General features: G+C 43.5%; 1 protein-coding gene across 2 annotated transcripts in view; it reads right to left on the bottom strand.

Annotated features, from left to right (window-relative positions):
* Positions 1-4859, bottom strand: part of LOC308475710 (uncharacterized protein C11orf24 homolog) — a 29371-nt gene extending 24512 nt beyond the window's left edge. The window contains exon 1 of one of the 2 annotated variants that reach the window (XM_081002950.1): positions 4720-4859. The gene's annotated coding sequence lies outside the window, so the exon portion shown is untranslated. The remainder of the gene's footprint in view (positions 1-4719) is intronic. The other variant, XM_081002951.1, reaches the window with a different exon arrangement.
* Positions 4860-17758: the final 12899 nt, after the last annotated feature.

The following is a 17758-nucleotide window of genomic DNA, read 5'->3' as shown; positions in this document are numbered from 1 at the left end:
GCTTCTTGCTTTCTTATGTAGTGAAGGATAGCCTCCCTGTCTAATTCAAGTGCCAGCCCAGTTGGCTTCTGTACATGGAATGGGGAAGTGACATCTTGTCCATTGCCTCAGGCAGCAAAATGCCTTGACCCAGCCCTGTTGACTAGTAAACACACAAGAGAAAGATCTTTCTTCTCCACAAAACGATTGCTAGTAGAACCTCACACAATGGTTAGACTCAGCCTTAAAAATTATGCTTGTGACATACAGTACGACCCCACACCTCTTAAAAGCTGTTCTTAAGAGGATCACACAAACATTGTAGGGTTTTCTTTTAGAACTACTGACCCATCTTTTTTGTAATGGCTTTATTTTTCTTTGGAAATTGTCATTTAATATGTTGTAATCTGCCTGAGTGGTGTACTCGAACAGCGTGCTATAAATGTTCTAATAAATAAATAAAATGAAACATTTTTTTTCTAGCGCTACACTGTGACTTTTAGATATGAGTCTCTAAAAATCACAGTACAAAAATACCCCAGCTTCTGCAAAGCAGGCTTGCGGCTGAACACCAGATGTGTGTAGGAGGATGGAGGCCATTCTGAATAGGAGTACAGGGGGAAGCTGTTTGACAGAAATTATCTAGGGTAGAATCATAGAATTGTAGAGTTGGAAGGGTTCACAAGGGTCATCTAATCCAACCCCTTGCAATGCAGGAATCTTTTGCCCAATGCGGGGCTCGAACCTACAACCCTGAGATTAAAAATCTTGTGCTCTATCAACTGAACTCTTGCTAGCCACCCTTATACCACTGCCCAATGTTCTGCGGCTCCCACTTCATGAAAAAAGTGTTGCATGAAGTGATAAGACTCAACCATAAAATGCAATTTAAAAGATTCTAAACACAAGGAGTGTGTGCTTGGCTTGCAAATGTACATACACACTCCAATACACACCTTAGCACTCTTATAGAAACAGGATGCAGGGAAAGGCTATGGCTCAGTGGCAGAGCATGTTTTGTGTGTAGGTTGTAGGAGACCCTGGGTTCAATCTCTGGCATCTCTAGGTAGGGTCAGAAAAGACCCTTCTCTGCCTAAAATCCTTGTCTGGCAAGTGCAGACAGTTCTGAGCTACACAGAACAATGGTCATAAGAATAAAAACAATTCTCAATAAAAAAGCATACATGTCACTTTCAGAGTCTTATTCCACCCTGAGAGAGAAGAGAAATACTTCTCCTATGTTGGTGTTTACCATTTACAGGTGTGTTTTTTAAACCAGGACTTCCGCTAAAAATGTATGTGTGTATGTTTTAAGCCTGTTCTCTAATTAGAGACACATTTTTAGTCCTATCAAACAACTCAATTGATAAATCTGATTGAGCAATTGAAAGGTTAAATCTTCTTCCTTTGGTACTGAAATCCCAACAGTGGGGGCAAGAGTCCTCATGGCCACTACCGTACTAAGCTTTTAAGAAACTGTGGGTGGTCCAAATATAGATGCCCCAGTATCACATCTAATTTGGCCCCCAAGCTTCACACACAGAAGTAGGAATTTGAACTTGGGTTTCCCCATGTCCAAGGCCAACACTTTAGCCATTGTGACTACATGACTAAATGAACTGCACAAAATGAAGGCGAGGTTCTCTCTCTCCCCCCCCCAACATCCTCACCCCATAGCTAAGAGGCATATTCATGCACTGGGTGGGGGGAAAAAGAAGTGCATCTTCAGAAGTTGCACATTCTTCTCCCAGGCCCCACACTAGATCACAAGGAGCAAGAAATTAAAAATACACAACTAATCACAAGCAGCAACATGATTTTTCAAAGCCTGAAGGAATTTCAGAATACTTTAAAAACTTGAACTAGAGAGAGATGATTAAGCCCATTCATCTTTTGTGAAGGGAGTGCCTGTGTACACTAACAATATAGCTTTAGAGACATGCCATCTTGTGAATTGACCTTGCAAACCACAGATTTTTACATGCAGAGCAGGATACTCTCTCTCTTTAAAAAAAATATGCATGAGGTTTCTGGCAGTTTCAAAAGGCCAGTGACATTGTACCTGCCCTACAGGGATATGAATAGGCTAAAAAAATAATCCAACAAACATCCTTGTCCTGCAAGCTTTTGTAAAGCACATGAGAATGTATGCATTTGTGAACACCCCCCCCCCCCGAGGCATGACTGGTATTAACCAATATCTTTCAGGAAGGCTTCTAATCACAATACAAAGATCTCTTGAGAAACCCCTGACCACATTGTTCAAAGTTCCTCTTAAATACAAACCATGAAGTTGGAAGGGAGTCACCTGGAGCTGTGGCTTAGCCCAGCCTTCTGGCACAAGTCAGGGCAATTAACATAGCAACAATATACCCCTTACAGATCAACCCATGCAACTCAGCCCCAAGTTGTCCGGAACTGCAAGTGGGAAGAGCAGTGTTGCACTTAAGTCAGCTTGTGACTTTAGCACCTGCTTGGTTGACCACAGCGAGAACAGAGTGCCTAGCTGGGCCTCTGGCCTGATCCAGCAGGACTCTTATGTTCTTGAGCATCTCCTAGCAGATGCTCTGGTGGGGAAAATCTGTTCTGGGAGGGAGTCATCTCCAGGTGGCACAAGACAGCCAGCCAAGCCATGTGTTAAAAGAAAGGCAAAACTAGCCCAACATACAGACGAATGAGGGGTGAGAAACAGGGATCGTGCTCAAAGCAGTAAATCAGCTTGGAAATTTACTTGGGTGGGGAAGGGGTCCAACCTAGAAAGCAGACATATGAGTCTTGCCAGCTGAAACGCAAATAATTATTTCAGTCTTTTCTGTTACGAAGTACAGTGGTACTTCGGTTAATAACTTAATCCATTCTGGAAGTCTGTTCTTAAACCAAACAGTTCTTAAACCGAGGCGCGCTTTCCCTAATGAGGCCTCCCACCGCTGGTGCCCTTCCACTATTCAGCTTCCGAGGTAAAGTTTGTAAACTGGGACACTACTTCCAGTTTTGCAGTGTTCTTAAACCGAATAGTTCGTAAACAGGGGTGTTCTTAAACCGAGGTACCACTATAGCTGCATGGGCAAGGATAGTCTTCAATTTGGATTCATAATGCACTTTTGCTGAGCTGGATGAACTGCTTGCAGCTTCTCTTACAAACAATATTTTCTGTGTACACAGGCAATCCTACTTTGTCATCACTCAAATACATATTGACATTCCTGGATAGAAATGCAGCCAATCACAGATGTAGCCAGCAGGAATTCCCACAATTACATCAATCCTCCAATCAGAAACTGATGCCAATTGAACCTGTGTTACATTCACCCATGTGCAAATTCCACAGATCCCCTGCCCTGATTCTATGCCATTAGATAAATTACTGTATGAACGTACAAGAACACAAAACCGATATGGTTACTGTACCTCATTAAGTTTTTCAATGGAATGCAAAATAAAAATCTATGATCATAGGACCACTATACACCCTAAACACTGAACTCAGAATTTAAAAGGAAGTATCATCCAGACAGACTTGTGGCAAAATGCTTGCAAATTGGCCACAAAGCATTGCACTCTAGGCACTGGTTGCCAGCCCCATTATCAGTTTTGGGATACCAGTCTGCACAGCAGATTGAGTCAACTGCAGCACCTGTGCAGAAAAATAATAAATGCACTGGTTCAGTCTGGCCACAGTTTATAGAATTTTGGATAAAACATCACAAGTTAGAATTCAGTGAAGTATTACTATACAAACTAGAATTCTAAATGCAATCCTATTATATCTGACCATATAATTCCAGTCAATTCATTTAAAGAGATACAGCATGCAATCTGTGCTATGTCTTTAAAAATCAAGTTTAAAGAGAGAACATGCCTGAAAGAAAAAGAAAATCAAGAACCCTTCCCTGAGTGTCATTGTATCTTCTAAATTTTCTTTAACACCCAACTTCTCCAGGCCACTTAAATTAGGTGAAGCAGAGTAAATGTCAACAACCAAAATGTCTTTTTATCAGGCCAACCTATCACTATTCTCCTATTACTGCTATCCACAGGGAATAAAAATAAGTTGGATAAGGTAACATTTCACCTGTATAAGACAGACCTGTGATTTCAAATGCTACTTTTAGAGTTGCAGTGACACACTTTTGAGCCAGTGCAAAAATGCTCACTCAGCAGCTAGGGGCAGTCTGCAGGCCTGTCATCCTCTTCCCCCCAAATCGCATTCCTCCTTCCCCCGCCCAGCACTTTTTGAAGGAACTTATTTTCATAAAAGGCGGGGGGGAGTGGGAGGAAAGATGGGCGAGAGAAGCGAAAGGAGCTGCGCTCCTGTACCCCAGAGCAGGAAAGCAAAGGCCGGCTTGCGGCTGTGCCAAACCACGCTTGAACTCCAACCCTCAGCCAACACAGGAATGGCATGGTACAAACTCCAAGAGCAACATCCACGCAGGAGGGAAACGGGGAGCCAGCCGAGCAAAGCTGAGTCAGGGGGCAGGTGGCACTTCGCAAGCAGAGGAGGCGCTCGCTTAAAGGACACGGGATCCCCCGCCCCACAAAAAAAGCAGCAGCCCCGGCAGGGGCGAGGGCTCGCCTTTCCGGGGTTGGGCCCTCGAGCCCCCTCAAACTTGGCAAGGCACCACCAGCCCCAGTCATGCCGGCCGACCCCCCCCCCGCCCCACCTGAGCTCCCACAGGTTGCAAAGCCGGAGAGTAGCTACGCGCCCCGCGGAAAGAACCCGAAGGAAGAAGAAGCCATTACCCTCCCCGGAGCAGCCACATCCCACCTCCGCCCTCCGGGCCCGCCTGGAAGGAGTGCGGCCGCGAAAGCTGATGGAAAGAGAGGCGGCAGCGGCAGCCCCCACCGCTGCGGGCCCGCCACATGCCTCCGCAAAGCTCCGCCCCCGGCTCCCCCTCAGCCCCGCCCGCGGGCGGGACGGCCGCGCCCACGGGCCCTATCAGCAGTGGCGCCGTCCGGCGCTAAGGCCCGCCCACCTCCCGCGGCCCCGCCCCCTCGCGTCCTCCCATCCCTGGCCCGTGCTTCTCGAGCGAGGACGTCATCAGGCAGAACCCGGAAGCCCCGGCTTCCACGGATGGACATTCTGCTCCCGCCTCCCCCCTCCTGCCAGCTCTTTCGCTGCCTCTCCATTCACCAGTCGCGTTCCCTGACGTAGAAGCGCCGCGTTTCGTAATGCAAGGGGTGTCGCTTTAGGTGTCGGTCCTTGTGGGCTCTGCCCTTGCCCGGCTGCTCAGTGCCAGCGGCTGCTTCTTCAGCTCCCGCGGAAGACGGGCGGCTGCTGCGCCTTTTGCGTGGCTTAATGTTGGGGATAAAGCGGCTTTTTGCTGTTGGGGAACGGAAAAGAGCGGAGCAGCATTTCCATGCCCAACTCTATTAAATGTTTATTTACGCAACGTTTTTTAATCCTAATCTTGAAGGATTGTGGCTTCTTTCCACGAGCACAGCGTTTAAAGTCCCATCATTCGAGCATTATCGAAAATGTACAGTATCTAAATCCACGTAAAATCAAATCCGCCTTAACGACTTTTAAATCCATGGCACTGGTTTATTTATTTATTGCTTCTGCACGATTAGTGTAATTATATAATGTATAAAGACTGGGATTTTGTTGTTCAGAATATAATAGCAATGTGATTCTAAGGGCAGACCTGTGGTTCAACTAAAAGCGTGGGCCGAGAATCTCCTGTTCTCTATTTTGCAGAACAATCTCGCCTCCTTGAATACACAAAGTATAGACTTAGTTCTGTCTAGGAGGGAGAAAGACAAATCCAGTGGTACTTACTGCTGTTAATTTAAGGAGGCCAGAATCCTGTTTGTAAATAGTTATAGCAAGGAAGAATTGAACCAAAAGGTTCTGTTTGTTATTTTCTTGAAGCAACATTTAGCCTCTTCCACTTGTCCTTTTTCTTTACTTTTAAAAAAATGGTCATAAATTTCATATATGTGTTGGAGTCCTTGGGTGCATTTGTGCCAAGGCTGGATTAACCATTAAGCAAAATAAGCACATGCTTAGGGCATCAAGAGACGGGGAGTACCACAGAAATTTTCCATTGCTGGATTTTTAACATTAATGGTCATAAATTGCTCAGCTGACCATTCATTTTCTCAGCTGAAGTATATTAAAAATCCGAGCAGAACAGCAATGCAACAAGGCAGGCTGGATGCCTTATCTAACCTTATGTAACACATCTTCTTCTATACTTAGTAGAGATAGTTTTGAGGATCTGATCAAAGACTTTGCAATTGGAAAAAAGGGAGAAAAAATTCCAAATATAAAGTGGAAGTATATTGTTTATATTTTGAATTAGATATATATGTGGGGACACCAAAATCTTAATTGCTTAGGTCCTCTAAAGGTTTTAATCCGGCCCTGATTTGTGCCAAACCTTGGACTCCAACCTATCACATGCCTAGTTACTTGGGTCATGCTACATGTGTGTATAAGCTGGGTTTTGACAGAGACGAGCAAGCTACTTTGGTCTTGGGAGAGACAGATAAGATGGATTCTAAAAAATATTTGCTTTTGGTATTCCAAAAGCACTGAGAGCCAGTGTGGTGTAGTGGTTAAGAGCAGTGGACTCGTAATCTGGTGAACCGGGTTTGATTCCCCACTCCTCCACATGCAGCTGCTGGGTGAACTTGGGCTAGTCACACTTCTTTGAAGTCTCTCAGCCCCACTCACCTCACAGAGTGTTTGTTGTGGGGGAGGAAGGGAAAGGAGATTGTTAGCCGTTTTGAGACTCCTTAGGTTATTGATAAAGCGGGATATCAAGTCCAAACTCCTCTTCTTCTTCTCTTCTCGTGTTAAGGTTAGAGGGAATGTAGGGGGTGTGGAAGCACAGCTGGAGTTGTAGAAGGAAGGGAGTAGAAAATTATCTACCCTCTTATGTTAAACTGTCATCTAATCTGATTGTTTTTTACTTTTTTGTTTGCTGCGCTTCTGACTGCTGGCAGCTGTTTTGTTGATTTTGTCTATTTTTGTCTTATTGGAGTGACTTTTTGCAAACTGCATTTGGCTTTTTAAATAGAAGAGCAGCATATAAATAAATACAAATAAAGTTGATAGATACCTTGAAAAATAGACAATTGTTCCTTTCCTCAGTATTTTTATGGCATAGGTTGGGATGGGGTTGTAATGAGTTGCCTTTGTTTGCTTGACCTATGTAAGGCTTGCAGTGGCAAGAGTCATAAGACCTTTGCCTCCCCATATGCTTATTCTTTTAGAAAGGTTTGCCCATTAGTAATGAGGAAGGGGTAGCATTGTTTGTTTAGGTCTGTTTCTTGAAATTGTTTTGACATGAAACTCTTTAAAATCATAATCTAGGTGAAGCTTTCTGCAAGGCATTTGACTGGCTATAATAATTCATATTGATTCCATAACCTGTATTCTGACCTCTTAGAATAACCTGCAGCAGAGACTTTAGGTCTATATTAAGATCATGTGTGGGTAGGCCAGTTCCAGAACTGAATGGACAAATTGTAAATAGAGCTGCAGAGTTCTCGTTGTGCTATTTCTTTACTTTTTATCTGCAAACATTTTTTTTGGACAGGAAATGCATTGTCTGCCAACCTTCACTGTCCTCAGAAAGCCATCCAGTGAACCTGGAGCCAGTTACTTATCCCCACAATTTAAGAACTACAGTAGAATAAGAGGACTTTAGGCTGCACAACTATACTCTCTTACCTGGGAGAGATAGGGATATGATCGCCACATGCAAAAAAAAAGCTATTTTAGTTTGTGGGAGCAACATGAGCACTATTTAAACCCCAATGAAGTATGTCACTCTAAAATGGGGGGGGGGGGGGACAGAACCAAAGGACGCTAAAGTCAATCATATCTAATTTAGAAGTCTGTACAATAAATAGCAGGATCTGGATTAATGTGGCACCCAACCACCTGTTTCTTTTAAAATAGAAGCAGCAGCAGCAGAGCAGTTGAAGTTTTACATTTTGGATGGATAGCATATTTTTTTTCTGAAATAAAGCCACAGAAGTGAGAGGAAGCCAAGGTGGAACCTTTCAACAAACAACTGTGGTGGAGGATGCAGTGACTGTCTCAATGGGATTGTCTCTTGCAAGAAGAAGCAGCCGCAGGGAGCAACCAGAGCAGTAGCAGGGAACTTTTAAAAAAGCATGTCTAATTCTTAAAAGGTTGCGAAGTAACTGGAACAATGCCTGAGGATATATCTGAAAGTGAGGTGTGTGTGTTTATGGGGGAAGAGACAGTCTTTCCATTGGTCAGGGCTGGGTAGCCAACATGGTGCCCTCTGGACAGTGTTGGACTACAGCTCCCATCATCCTTGATCACTAGTATCCTAGCTGGGCTGATGGGAGTTGTAGTCCAACAATGTCCGGAAGACACCATCTTGGCTACCCCTCGGTTGGGGCAGTGCTTCACTCCCCTGCCTACTTCTCTGCACGTGCCCCCCATGACTTGGAGAGGTGGAATAAATTATGGAAAACAAACTAGGTTCGTGAAAGGAACCTCTGCTTCAAACCTCAGATATGTTTATGTAGCTCCAGTGTCTAGTTCCAGCTGGCCCAATAATAGTTCCTTTATATAAGTCGCTGTGGCTCTGATGATTTGTGGGCATCATGCTGACAAAGGAAGCAGCTGCTGTGCATCCTGCCTGGTTCATCCCTGGCTGGTTCATCCTATTCCCTTGGCTTCTGTGGCCAGCATGTTTCTAATTCTCCCTCCCAACATGTAGGGGAGAAGCTTGGGAAAGGGGACCCATGAAACAACAGGGTGGAAGGCACAGCAATAGGACATTCTTTCAGTGTCTTGGAGAGCTAAAAAAATACAATCCTTTCCGTTTCTGGACATGCATTGTACCCAAGAGTGAAAACGGGTAATACATTTGGCAAGCTGAGTCAAGGCCTATTTAAAGCACCATGATCAATCCAGGAAAAATCCCAGGGTCTATGCATCCCCATAGAAAAGTCCCTGTGCCAGAAGCAATAACTGGCATCAATTAGGTTCAGCATTCCCACCCATCGAGGTTTTTTGGTGTGGGTTTTATTATTATTATTTTTGCTGTTTATGCAAAGTTACTGTACCACGTACATCAAATAAGAAGCAGCCCAACTCCAATCCAGCAAAGAAGGCGGGGTGAAAAGGACAAAAGATGTACTGTTCTGAGAGTTAGAATGTCAGAAATAGAAATGACAGGGCGTTGCAAAGGAATGGAACTGCTCAGAAGTGTTGGGTGATGTTTCCCTGAGTTGCTGTTAACCTGTCAGATTCTTTGGGATAACTTGCAATTTATAGCACTGTATAAATGAAGCTTAAATTAGAGGAGCTGGGGATAGTGATTTTTTTATGCTGAAAACTAGGGCGCTTTGAATTGTTTGATGGTTTTGTTGTTTTAGCGCAGTCCTGTCCATCCAGTTGATCGTGATCTACCGGTCGATCGCAAGCTGCCCCTGGCCCCCCCAAAAGCTCAATAACTCTGGTCAATCCAATGGGTAGATCACTGCCAGTTTATTCATAGTAGGAGTAGATCGCAGTCTCTTGGAAGTTGGAAACCCCTGCTAGTGTATTGGTAGCAGGGCTTTGCTTAAAGCTGAAAAGAGGTATAGTAATGCATACATCTTCTGCCATAGCAGTCCTTTGAGAAGATGCAATGGTATATATGGTAGGCTTGTGTTACCAGCATACATAGTTCAGGCAAGGGAGGGGGCCTGTGGGGGACCTTGGAGCCATGAAGCATAGAACAGCCACGACAATCAGAACATGTGAAATTGATTAAATTGACCCTGACTTTAAGGCCCATTAGCATCAGGACCATTAACATCAGGACCTACTAAATAGGAGTTTGCGTTGCTAAAACCATGGTAATGAAAGACAATCTTACTCAGCTACGAGTGATTTCCAAAGAAAAAGAAGCATTTTCCTTTGTTTTTTTGCTCACATGTACATTGAAATAAACGCGAGTGCAGTCATCGTCTCACATTAATTTTCCAGTATCCTCTTCTCCAAAGATAACCTGTCCGTAGGGACACGGGAGTGGCTGAACAGCATACAACAGTTTTAAAACCAAACATGAGAAAACTGGGAAGGCTGTATAAATTTATAATGAATCTGATTCATGAAGAATGAATATGATTTAAGAACTCAACTCAAAGTTATTTGTAAAAATACAAATATTACTTACTGATGTTTATTGAAATATCCTCTGGAATACCAACCAAAAACATTATGTGTGTGAAAATACCAACAACAACAACAATAATAATATCAGGAAGGAATTATTAGTACTAGATTATTTTTATTTATTTAAATAAGAAAACAAGGGAGAAACTACCATGAGAATGGAGCAAGTTTGCTATGGAATCACTTGGGACAAAGGAATGAGCGGAGTCACACAATAGTACTTTGTGACCAGAACAAAGAGAAGCAGTACAGCATTCACAATAGCAAGTAGAATTATGACATAGTCTCGAAAATGTTACATTCATATTTTGGTACGTGCAGACCCACAATGAGCTGCTGCTGCTTAAAAATAAATAAATCACACATGCTTCTATTCCTCCTTTTCCAGAAAATTATGTCTGGAACTTGAATGAGCTGATTATCTTCTGAACTATCCTGGTATCTAAATATTGTTAGTTATCTGTACTGTTATATGTATTGATCAGCTTGGCAAAGGCATTTTCCCTGCAAGTAAATTACCGTTCTCAGACAATCCAATAAAGATACTACAAAATAAATGATCATATCCTTCCTGCCCAAACAGGCCTTAGGTTGACTTATGTTACAGTCTTGTGCCAACATCTAGGAATAATATCTCAGAAGCCACAAGCTTCCTACCCCAGAAGCAGAACAAAGCAGGGAGGGTGGGAGAACAAAACCCCTTTGTCGTTTATTTCAAAGCACCACGTGCATCTGGTCTGATTACTTATTCACTTCCCTGCCCCCAAGTGGTGACAGGAAAAATTCTTGGATGCTTTGCAAGATAATCTAAACTGGCATTACATCCTGTGAGACAAAGCAAGCAGCTGCCGCTGAAAGACCACTCCATCCCTCCTGCCTCAACCCAGCCCCCTTAGCTCAGATCACAATCAAAGTAAGGTAAAGGAGAGGAACGATTTTGCCCAGGAGTGCCCCTCACAAAATCTCCTTCCCCTTCCCTAGCAGACCTCTGAAATTGGCCAGTGAAAACACACTCCAGAAGGTGAGCAAAGGATTGTTTCCAATCTCAAGTGAACCACTGAACAAAAAAAGACAGGAAGGAATGGTGGTAGACTGTAGGTTTGTTTTAGGTTTTGTTCATTTCTTTTTCTTTTTGGCCCCTTGATTGTTTACAACGGGTGAGTAGAGACTTCACTTTGGCTGCATTCACACTGTAGTTTATTCCATTTTCACGTTAATGCTGCTGAACTTAGAGGAGGGAAGCTTTTAAAAGTAGTCAAACGTGGCACAGTAATAGTTTCACAGAGAGCAAGAGAAACCTTTCACTGACATCATGCTACAAGTTGTTTGGAGATCACAGGCTGCCTGGGCAACATGCCATGCTGGGCAGGAAACCTCCGCGGGCAGGAGACCAGGTATATTTGAACTGTAGTAAATGGATGTGTATGGGAGATAGATGGAGCATTTAAACTTTAACAACAAAAACCTTCTGTTGATGTTCCCATTTCATTTGCTCACCGCCTGAAATTCCAGTAATAAATTTACCAGGCAAACATCACAAGTGACAGGTTTACACATCATAATGCCACACCTCTGTGTGACCCATGAGGTTTTTGGGGGGTGTGGGAGCCACATTTAGCAGTAAACAAAGTATTTCCAACTTTCTTGCCATCCTCCCTTCCCTGGGCTGAGAAGAGTACTGTTCAGGTTGTGCTCTTCTTGTCCTGCTCAAATAACGTTTAAAAATAAGCCCAAAACAAATGATTTGCCCAGATGTGGAAAATCCAAACTACAGCACCTAAAGGCGTCATTGTGAAATTAACTAGGCCATACTATGCTTGCGTGTGTGTGTTCTTTTGAACCTTGTTGAACCTTGAGGCTGACTATAGAACTTAATTCCTTCAGACAGCGGCCCTCCTCCAGCAGCTTGCAAGAGGTACTAGCTTCCCTGCATGCCTGAAAAGATGTGGTCGATTGCCTGTTGAGCAACACATCAAATCCAATAGAATAATGCAAAGCTATATGAATAAAACCACTGCTGCCCTTTGCCTTAACTGTTTGTTTAAGCTTCCTTTCTTTGTGGTGTCCTATGGAAATGTCTTGCTCCTCTGGCCAGCTTAGCAAAAGAAAAATACCTGGCTGCCAGGATGCAAAGTGTTTAAGACGTCGACTTAATTAAGGCCAGGGTTGCTGTTGCAAACCACAGCAGGGCAGTTAGTTGCTAGAGAGGTCAACATTTCACCTGGAGCTGTTCAAGGGTTTGAACCAGGGGTCAGCAAACTTACCGCGTCTCGGGCCGGTGTCTCCAGCACCGATCGCGCTGCGGGCCGGAGGGTGGGGGAGCGCGTGCTCATACGCTATTTTGGGCACACTTCCGTGGCAGAGGAGCACCAGAAATAGCTTGTTCGCATGTGCACAGGCCTCCTCCAACCCGGATGTGCACCGAAAATAACGCACATGTGCAAATAATGCTTGCACATCCAAACAAGCTATTTCCGGTGCTCCTCTGACCTGGAAGTGGACAGCTGCATACCGCAGCGCTGGTAAGAGCAGGCGGCGGCAGCAGGCAGCGGGGGTCGCCGCGAGCCGGATAAGCGAGTCCCTCAGGCCTTATCCAGCCCACGGACCTTAGTTTGGGGACCCCTGGCATGAATCTCACCAGGTGACCTTGAGCCAGGCTATCTCTCTTGGCTCTAATACACCACATTGGTTGTTCTAAGGTTAAAACCTGAGAGAATCCTGTGCATGCTGGAGGAAATAAATGGGTACAAAGGTGACAAATGAGCAAATGATGACGCTGACAACATTAAGCTTTAATTGAACTTAACTTCCAAGCAAGGGTATTGGGAATCAAAATTTAAGACTGATCAAGAGTAGGCTTTTTTTCATTCTTTTTTAGTATTAAAACTGATGCCTGCATGCAAATGGGGCCTCAAGGAATGCATTTGAACAAAAACATGTTTCAGTAATCCACACTATTAAAAAGTCCTGATGTGAGGGTGCAAAGAGACACGCAGAGTCATAGGGAAACGGCGTGCAGCCTTTGTGTAACATCAGAAATGAAAGCATCAAGTTGCGAGAAAACCACTACAAGACCTGCTCTTCCACACCTTCCCTTCCAAAGAAAAAAAAAACCAAACCATCTGCCTGCCTCTTCAGAGATGGTGCTTAGCTCTAATTTGTAGTTGTGGCTGTTTTAATTAAGATTTCATTTTACTTACGTTTGTTTCCTGCCTAAGGCTCAGCATGGGTAATGGTGCTTTAAACCAGACAAATATATAAAATACAAAACCACAACCATCTCTCTAGTTATTTCAACACAGCCACCAAATGCCACTCCATATAAGAGCAGCAATATGTACTGCCCAAAAACAACGAAGGCTCACTTCCTCTGCCAGACAGCAGCATCTCATTGTTTTCCTCCCATCAACTAATGGTGGAGAAACACACAGTAATATCACAATATGGGGTAAGTGATCCCTCATTTTCTTGCCTTGCCCATCATTGTTTAGGTGGAGGCACTGTGTCCAGATGTTAGCTCTGTTTTGTACTGCGTCTTCTAGACGAGACTATGTCCTAAGGCAAGAAAGTGACGCTGATTTGGATTCAGCTTCTCTTGCCTTTACATGTTTCAGTTTCCATCTTCCTGTTCTGGAAAAAGGTTGCTTTCTACCTGCTCTCGTGACACAGGCTAGGTACCTTTAACAGTTGCCCTAGAGCCTGAGTTCATTCCAGCAAGTTATCCATCCATAGAGGGATGGAGAAAGCTAAACCTACTGGATTTCTTTGTGTCATGCAGCTGTATGTGTGTGTCATGCAGCGGTTAAAGGTGCAAAGCCTCTGTAAGGAAAAATGTGGGAATGGCAATCTGGAACTCTGAGCTCTGTGTTATGCTAGGAAACAGTATTTATGAATCCTTTTCCTTTGGATAGGGTTGCCAGATTCATTAAGGGGCAAGGCTTCTGTGCTAATAGCAAGATAATTATTATTTTTTTGGCACAGCCAGCTTCTCTCACCATTGCAGTGCTGTGATGGATGAAGCAGTAATTATTCTTGATCACAAGGCAAGAGTGAATCCATTTTGCCATACCACTCACTATCCATCAGATGAGGGTGAGATCCGAAAGCTGGGGCTGGACACAGAATTGCCAGACTGCATGTGGAACAAGGCTCATGTCTTCTGCACTCATTGTATTTTAAAAGCGTACACCTCAAAATTGCTCAGTGTTCATGTGATCAGCAAGCGATTGCAGGCAAGTGCCTTCCACAGGTACCCTCACCACAGAGCTTACTGTAGATCAGATGTGAGGAACCTGGGATTGATGGGAGGTGGAGTCCAACAGCAACTTACAGAGGCCTGCAGGTTCCAGCCCTGGTTCCAGGTTCCAGCCCTGGCTTAGATTGTTTATTGAGTGTAGCTCTGTGACATGAAGACCACCTAGAATTTCAGAATTACTAAGTAACTCCTTGCCTGTGATGAGGCAGCAATATGTAGTTGCCATTATGCACAAGTCTGTGCTCAGAGCACACTGCCAATAACTTATATTTAGTACAGGTGGTAGTGCTTTGCATAAGGCCTGATCCTTTTTTGTGGTGGCACCAGCACATGTTCAGCTCCATCTCAGTACTGGGTAGAGCGCCAGATAAGACAGCATTTCTAGCAGCTGTTGTGTGGTCCTGTGAATCAGCCTTTTATTCCCCATGAATCAGGAATGGTCCATATGACGATACCAGCAGGGCGAGGGCAGGTTGTACTAATTGGTTGCATGAAAGCCAAATGTCTTCCCGCCATCTAATGCTTTTGGTTCTGTTCATTTTTCAACATGGTTTGGAAGTTGACCTGTACCCGCACATGCCATACTGTTCCAGCCAATACCATTTAAAGAAGTTGGTACACACACAAATATCTGCACCAATGCCACATGCCATTTAATGCTGTTTGATCTACTTTTACAATGCTGTTTGGAAGCCATGCGTGTCTCCTCTCCAACCATATGCCTACCCTAGTATTCAAAGGGGGCCAACGTAATTATTATTATTGTTTATTATTTTGTTTATTAATCACTTCCCATCAAGCATCCTGAAGCAATTTAAAATATAATAAAAACATATACAAAACAGCTGTGTGGCTGTGTGTGTATGTTTGAAACAACTGCATATATACATTTAAAGAAAAAAAAATCATTTACAACACACACACAGAGAGAGAGAGAGTTAACAACCACATATATATTAAATCAATTCAAATCCTATACTGATACTAGCTGGGATAATGATCTCTATATCTACCTTCCAGCAGCTCGCCTACCTGTTAAATCTGGTCAGGATATTGTGCCTTATTTGGAAACCTGCATTTATAAGGCACAAAGTTTAAAATAAATCTGAGGGCACATATTTATTTGTGGCCTGGATACCCTTTGAATTTTAACCTGGCAAACATTGCACTGGAGGGATATCCGATGCCTATTGTGTCTACAACAATGTTTATCAGCGCACAGTCCTTGCTCAGTGGTAGAGTGTGGGTGTGAATACAAGTTGATGCCACTTTTGGCACCAAATCAACTTCCTCTTGCATGAGTAAGAGAGAGCAAGAAGGGATTACCAAAGCAGAACAATCACAATCTAGGGAGCGGTAGTTCTTTTCCCTCTCTGCTCAGCAGAGTGGTTGGTTTCCTTTATTCACCGACTCCAAGAGGGCAGGTGAAAAAGTCTACAGGCCCCCTGCACATTTAACAATAGTGCAGAAGAGGAAATGTCAACAGCTGTACAAGAAGTTGCACTTGCTGAAATCCCCTCTTCTGCATAACTATTAAAGCTGCAGGAGCCCTGTTCTTTTTTTATCTGGCAACCCTACTCCCCACACCCTTACTTGCAGGAGTCTGACTGGAACTGATTCAACAATAGGTGCAAACTAGGCAACTGCCCATGGTGTCAAATCTCTAAATGTACTCAGTTGCTGAAAGTGCACAGAGGCAGTTAAGCTTTGCCTCCCTTCTCTCCAGTAACACAGTAAAAACGAACTCCTCCCAGCTTTTATCATCCAAAACTGAAATCTTAAACCCTTCTTGGTTCTACCCACTAACACACACACACACCTCCTTCTCTGGCTTGCCAAACCACTTCCCAAATTGACACTTTCTCCCCTGTTCACTTACATAATTCTAGTCCAAAACTGCTGATCTTTTTTATCATACTTTTAATCAAGTTTTCCAAAAATTTAACACATACATTTCAATACATAGTAAAACATTTTTTCTTTGTTATTTTGGCCGACTTCCCACCCCCTTTCCCATGGTGTTTTAATTTCTCTCCCTCTGTTGCACCCTGTCTTCTATCTCTTACATCTTAACAACACTACTATAATCTTTAAATTCTTCTGTGGCTCATAGTTCAAATCTTGTTTGTGCATCACCATATAATAATATTTCTTTAAATTGTCAGAAAAAGGCTTCCATTCTTCCACAAAACCTTCGTTATTAAGTTCTCTTATTTTGGTTGTTGACTTTGCCAGTTCTGCATAGTAAAAAGTGCTGGTCTTCTGTCTTACTATCCTCCGTTTGTGGCTGCCATAGCCTTTGCTTTGCTGATGGACTATCTTGATGGGTCATGACTCCTGTCTTTGCTATGTCAATGACTCAGCCGCTTGATGTCTGCCAGGCAGTTTCCTGGATTTTGAAAAATTGGTTTAAACTCCAGCCCCCACTAGACCCAAGAATTCAGGAGTTTGCTTAAATTCCAAACTTTTAGTGAATCCAGATATCTTAGGGCAGTCTTGCATGCCCCTGTGAACTTATAATATTAGGTTAGACACTCCTGTTTCAATGCTGTGATTAATCAAACTCTTTGGTAGTTAAAAGCTGAAGCAGGAGCCCAGAATGGACCCATATGCATGTTTGCATACTCAGATTTATGTCCAATGGGATTCAGTGGGATTTATTCCCAGTGGGTGTTCATAAGGTTCACATTGGCTTTGTTAGGTGGAGCACAGATTTCAATCAGGTAGCTTTCTTTTCTTGGATGTCATTTGCAGAGACAACGTACACTGGGAAGCAAACGGAATTACCTTGCGGTGTTGGGCCATTAAAAATAGAAGGAAGAGATTTGTAGAGCTGAATACCTACGACACCTAGTGGTGAAAGTCCAGAAATGTCTAAGAAATTGAAATGACGATGAGGAGGGTAGGACACTATTAAGAAAGGAAGAAGGGTGTTGACAAAGATGTAGACAAAGGGAGCTCACAGCAAGTCCCTCATCTGCGGAGAGGCCTTCCCTTCATCCTGGGGGCTCAGCCATCAGTCTTGCTTCTCCCCATGTGTCTGGTGAGCTGTCTACCTTTTATTTTCATGGATTATCATGCATTTGTCATCAGTTTATTAATTTTGTTATATATGTAGGGGGGAAACAAGGAACTGGGGGTATACATCCCAAAATAAGCTTTCAATCACCACACACTCAGGGCCAGATTTAGATGAAGAGAGGCCTTAGGCAACTCCACTTGTGAGGCCCCTCCCCATCCCCCACCCTCACAACTAGAAGAAAATGGAAGAGTGTTATAAAGAAAACTGAGTGAACCCAAGGATGATGACAGCTATAAAAAATTATACAATTCACAATTTCTTCTCTAAAGGACATAACATATTATTGTTA

The sequence above is a fragment of the Podarcis pityusensis genome (genome assembly GCF_964106645.2).
Source record: "Podarcis pityusensis genome assembly, chromosome: 1".
In the NCBI taxonomy this organism is placed as follows: Eukaryota; Metazoa; Chordata; class Lepidosauria; order Squamata; family Lacertidae; genus Podarcis; species Podarcis pityusensis.
The sequence above is the reverse complement of the archived record's forward strand: the minus strand, read 5'-3'. Positions and strand labels throughout refer to the sequence as shown.